Genomic DNA, 5195 nt, shown 5'->3' on the forward strand with positions numbered 1-5195 from the left:
TTGGGAAACCTTATTCTGATCTAAAGTTTGATAAACATACAACCACTTTTACCTAAGACAGTTAATGCTGAGTTTGCTCATCCCAATTGCAGATTAACAAGGCCAAAGGTGCAGAGACACTAGAACTCGCATGTGTAGATCCTTCCGGTCTTATGCCTGAAATCTTTCAAGTCTCACCTGTTAAAGCAACACCATATAAATGTGACTAAATTACTTCCAGAGCCAGGTCTCACCTGAAAGGAGCACAGCTACATAGCTGTGTAGGCAGTTTCAGAAATCCGCATCAACAGCCTTTGAAGCCTTCTTGTTGTTTCTCTACTCTTCAAAGCTGGGGGTTACACTGTGACACATGGCTGCGCAGTCAGACTACCCCATTACATATTCATATATCTATGAGTGGGTTGGTGCTGTATGCGCAACTGAATGCACTCAGCTTGGGTTTGGCACTCTGAGCTGGGGGCTGATCCAGTTCTCTTCCTGGGAACTTGAACACTACTTACTATAAAGCTTTGGAAATAGCATGGTGGCTGCTGGGCTACAGATGAGAATCACAGATGAGAAGGTACACTCCAGTATCTTGGAGCAAAGAATACAAAATGAAACATTTTAAAAGTATGATAGGCAGGCCAAACATTCAGAGTAAAAGAAACCGCTTCCCAGCAGTTATTTAATTAATTTTCCCTTTGTGTTACTTATAATTTTCTCAGTAATACAGCATTTCTTGCTCTGAGACAAATGTCAGTGTGGGAAGACCAAGTCTGCAAGACAGAACAAAGCCACAGCAACACTTCCTCATTTCAGAGCCCTCTATCTGAAACAGGCTACACCAATGACAACATGACACATATGACACAGTGTTACGTTCATGCTCACTGTATTCACCTGAATCACAGAATGTTTTGGGTTGGAAGGCAAAGCTCATCCAGCTCCAATTAACCTGCCACAGGCAGGGACACCGTCCACTATTAAATTAATTGCTCAAAGTCCCATCCAACCTGGCCTTGAACACTGACAGAAATGGGGCAGCCAGAGCTTCTCTGGACAACCTGTTCCAGTGCTCATCACCCTCACAGTAAAGAAATTTCTTCTTATACCTAAATCTGAATCTACCCTCTATTCAGTTTAAAGCCATTACCTCCTGTCCTATCATTACAGGCCCTTGCAAAAAGTCTCTCTCGAGGTTTCTTGTAGTCCCCCTTTGGGTGCTGGAAGGCTGCTCTAAGGTCCTTCTGGAGCCTTCTCTTCTCCAGGCTGAACAACCCCAGCTCTCCCAGCCTGTCTTCATAGGAGAGGTGCTCCAGCTCTCTAATCTTCATGGCCTCCTCTGAACTCGCTTGAGCAGGTTCGTGTCCCTCTTGTGTTGGGGACCCCAGAGCTGAATGCAGTACGGCAAGTGGGATCTCACGAGAGCAGAGCAGAGGGGGAGAATCACCTCCTTCAACCTGCTGGCCGTAATCCTTTTGATGCAGCCCATGATATGGTTTGCTTTCTGGGATTCAAATGCACATTGCTGGGTTATGTTTTGCTTCTTGTCAACCAACACCTTCAAGTCCTCCTCTGGGCTGCTCTCAATCCATTCTCCACACACCCTGTGTTTGTGCTTGGGATTCCACTGATGCATGTGCAGGACCTTGCACACAATTGCCAGGAGCGATATCTATTCTAGAGAGCAGAGTTGCAGAAAACTGCAACTGCTACTTATATAGCACGTATTTTTTTGTACTCTACACCTGTAAAACTGACCAGTCAAAGCTTGTCAAGAAAGAAAATCCACTAAAAATAAAGGAAAAGAAAGAAGACAATGAAAAGAAAAATTAAGAAGAGACAGAAAATGCATATATTGTATGAAGACAAGAATAATCAGGACGATAGCAGTCTGAGAAGGCATGCAAAACAGACATAGTAAATCAACCAAAAATAAGTTTTCAAGAAAAATACTTGTTTTGTATGTATTTTCTGTAGCATCTGAAAATACTTTAGAAGTTATTCAGTAACACTGAACATAAAGTTGAAACTGACTGAAATCAAGCCAACTGAAACGTAATACCTAAATGGTTTTAATTAACTAAACTGAGATATGCAAAAAATATAAGCAGTGTAAATTATATGTTGTTATTTTTTATGTTAACAGCATTATATTCAACGCATGCAGTTCGCACCACTCTACTTTTAAGCTAATGCCAATTCCAGGAAGGCCAAAATGCTGTTTTAGTCAAAACCCCAGTTTTTTTCTGCATAAATAAGAAAATAAATGCACATAACTACTCAACTTATATGACATCACCTTTATTTGGAAATTGTTGTACATATATAATTTTCTGCTCAATACACTATCAGTTTAGTTTCAATGCTTAACTTTAATGATCACTAGTAGCAATTTCAAATTTATCTAAAAAATGGCAGCCTTGATTACATGCTTTTCTATTAGGCACCTGAATGCCAAAACCTTCACAAACAGCACAGAACGAAGACAAACTGGAGCTTTTAATCTAGCTCAGCCTAGAAGAGCTATCAGGACAAAGTATCAAAAGAATAACTAATGCTTAAATCTACACAGGCAGTAAAAAACTCCCAAACTTTCACAGAATAATGAAGTTTTGGGAGCATGCTAGCCTAGGCAATCCATTGTTTTCTGAGGGTGAAAGGATATTCACTGTACTTCAACTAAGTAGTGCTGCACATAGGTTTTAACTCAAGGATTTTATACAGAGCTGTCATGTAATACTTAGGCTGAAATAGTATTTTTTTTAAGAATATTAACTTACACTAAAAAAGGGTTATCCACATTATGCATATCTCTAAAATACTGTGACAGCAAATATCTTTCACACCAAGAGGCAGAATTTATATACTGCAACAGAAAACATGAATCTTACTTCTAGTTTGACAATGGACAACACAAATTAAGAGATTTGGAGAATCATACATGCTTGAGTAGAATTTTTTACTAGACCTGAATGCTGAAGCTTCAACTCTGAGAGAAGGCAGCAGAATGATCTTCCTAAATGGATGCCCATATCCACTGTAAATGGAAAAAAAAATGTATCAGTTCAAGCATTACACAGTAATACACAGGGAAAAAAACTATCTGAAAAATTCTCTTAAAATTAAAGAAGCAAAATACGGTCATAACTCCTGTCCTGAGTGAATATTGATTAAGTGCACTTCGACAAGTAACAAGTGTGCGTTGGTCATGCACAAGGTGTAGGATGTGATGAAAGAGAGAGGGAATGAAACCCAGGAAATCCTCATCCATACAACAGGCAGGGAATTATACACACTTGTAACATCACTCTAAAAATTCTTAATAGGAAAAAATACTCAAATCCAGCAAAAAATTATTTAAGTTTACTATCTGAGGGCAATGCATATTTTAACGTAAAAATGAAATTTGTTTCTCCTACCCTCCACTTCTCTCATGCAAGAAGGCATCAGTTACAGAAGCAACAGCATGGCAACTTGTAGGACTATGTTAATCCTTCAGTCCAGCTAAAAAAAGACAGAATTGTCAGACATTGCCTAGCAGAAATTCTCCCCCTTATGTTGCAAATTAGTTCCACCTCAGTTGTTGCCATCTATGACCATTGTGTCCCACAGGTATTAACTAATTCCACCCCACAGCAGATTAGTACTTATTCCTGGCCTCTTACCATCTACATTTATGTGCACCTCATTTCTCAGGGATTTCACTTAGAAATCCTGTTCCACCAGTACTCAAACTTTGGCTAGAGCTCAAAACTTTATGCCTCTCAGCTGCATTTCATAAAACTCTCAATGCTTAAATCATTCCAGATAAATTATCATTGTAAATGTCACCAAGTTACTTAAATTGCTGTTTTTACTATAAAATCCACTCTAGGTCTTCAGGCTTCTATATCTGGTAGCCCGAAATCCATAAACACTGCACCTTTTGCCTGATCATTTGATGAATATGAATTTACTCCTCCACAAATGTAAACATAATCCATTTCCTGATACTGATCTCTGGTGTTTCTCATTCCTTTCCTCAATGGAAAGCTGATTAGCCACGCTGCTGCAAGTCCTGACACCTGTGTATTTTAACTCTTCAAACATCAGAAGCAGCCTACTTTCCCTACCCTCTGACTTCCCAAAACTCATGTCATTCCTCCAGTCCCCTTTCACACCAAACATGAGATGATGACTTTAGAACCTCACTTCAGAGCTCAGAATGACCCAATACTTTTGAACACCTGGCCTTCACCTCCTTGCACAGAGGCTCCAGGGTAGCTTGAACTCAGCTTACTCCTGTCTATTCCCTTCCACAGTACTTCCTCCTTCCCAAAATTCCTCTGAGCTTTCTCTGGGATCTCTCTTCCTCCCTGTAGTTTTTCAAACTATCTCATCTTTTGAAGCATTGGCAACACTGAAGCCTCAAGGCCTTTCTCCAGGGAGAGGCAGTGCCACCCCCATTGTGAGAGGCCTTATAGAAGTGGCACCTGAAGAGATGCTGGCCTCCACCTTGCCTCTGCTTGTTGGAGGAAGGCAAAAATGCCATAAAATGAGGAGGCAAGGTGAAAGCAGAGCCATTTAAAAGAATCATAGAATCAACCAGGTTGGAAAAGACCTTTAAGATCATCAAGTCCAGTCTTTACCCCAGTCTGCCAAGTTCACCACTAAACCATGCCAGTAAGAGACTCATCTACGTTTCCTGAACACTTCCAAGGACGGCAATTCCACCACTTCCCTGGAAGCCTGTTCCAATGCCTAACTACCCTTCTGGTGAAGAAAATTTTTCCTAATAACCAATCTAAACCTCCCCTGGCACAGTCTCAGGCCGTTTCCTCTTGTCCTATCATCTGTTACTTGGGTGAAAAGACCAGCCACCTCCTGTCTCCATCCGCCTGGAGGATGCTCCTGGAGCGATAATGTCCACCCTGAGCCTTCTCTTCTCCAGACTAAACAACCCTTACTTCCCTCAGCCCCTCCTCATCACACTTGCGCTCTAAGTCCTTCATCCAGCTTTGTTGCTCTTGTCTGGACCCGCTGCATTAACTCGTTCTCTCTCTTGTAGTGAGGGGCCGAGAAATGAACTCGGTATTGGAGGCGCGGCCTTACTAGTGCCGAGTGCATGGGAATGATCACTTTCCTCGCCCTGCCGGACACCAGACATCTTAAGCGTTTTCTAACAACCGGGCCCGAGTGTCCTCCTCCGCCCTCTTGCAGCGCTAGCGCTC

The 5195-nt window shown here is 41.5% G+C and overlaps 1 long non-coding RNA gene across 1 annotated transcript; it reads right to left on the reverse strand.

The window, feature by feature from the left end:
* Positions 1 to 2932: 2932 nt before the first annotated feature.
* LOC134171313 (uncharacterized) lies at positions 2933 to 4815 on the reverse strand. Its single transcript, XR_009967589.1, has 2 exons — positions 3405 to 4815; positions 2933 to 3022 (listed from the first exon to the last, which is right to left on the reverse strand). It is a non-coding gene; the product is annotated as an uncharacterized LOC134171313 (long non-coding RNA).
* Positions 4816 to 5195: the final 380 nt, after the last annotated feature.

Source organism: Pezoporus occidentalis, unplaced genomic scaffold (assembly GCF_034315485.1).
Source record: "Pezoporus occidentalis ecotype Australia unplaced genomic scaffold, CSIRO_AGI_Poc_V1 ctg4, whole genome shotgun sequence".
NCBI classification, from domain to species: domain Eukaryota; kingdom Metazoa; phylum Chordata; class Aves; order Psittaciformes; family Psittacidae; genus Pezoporus; species Pezoporus occidentalis.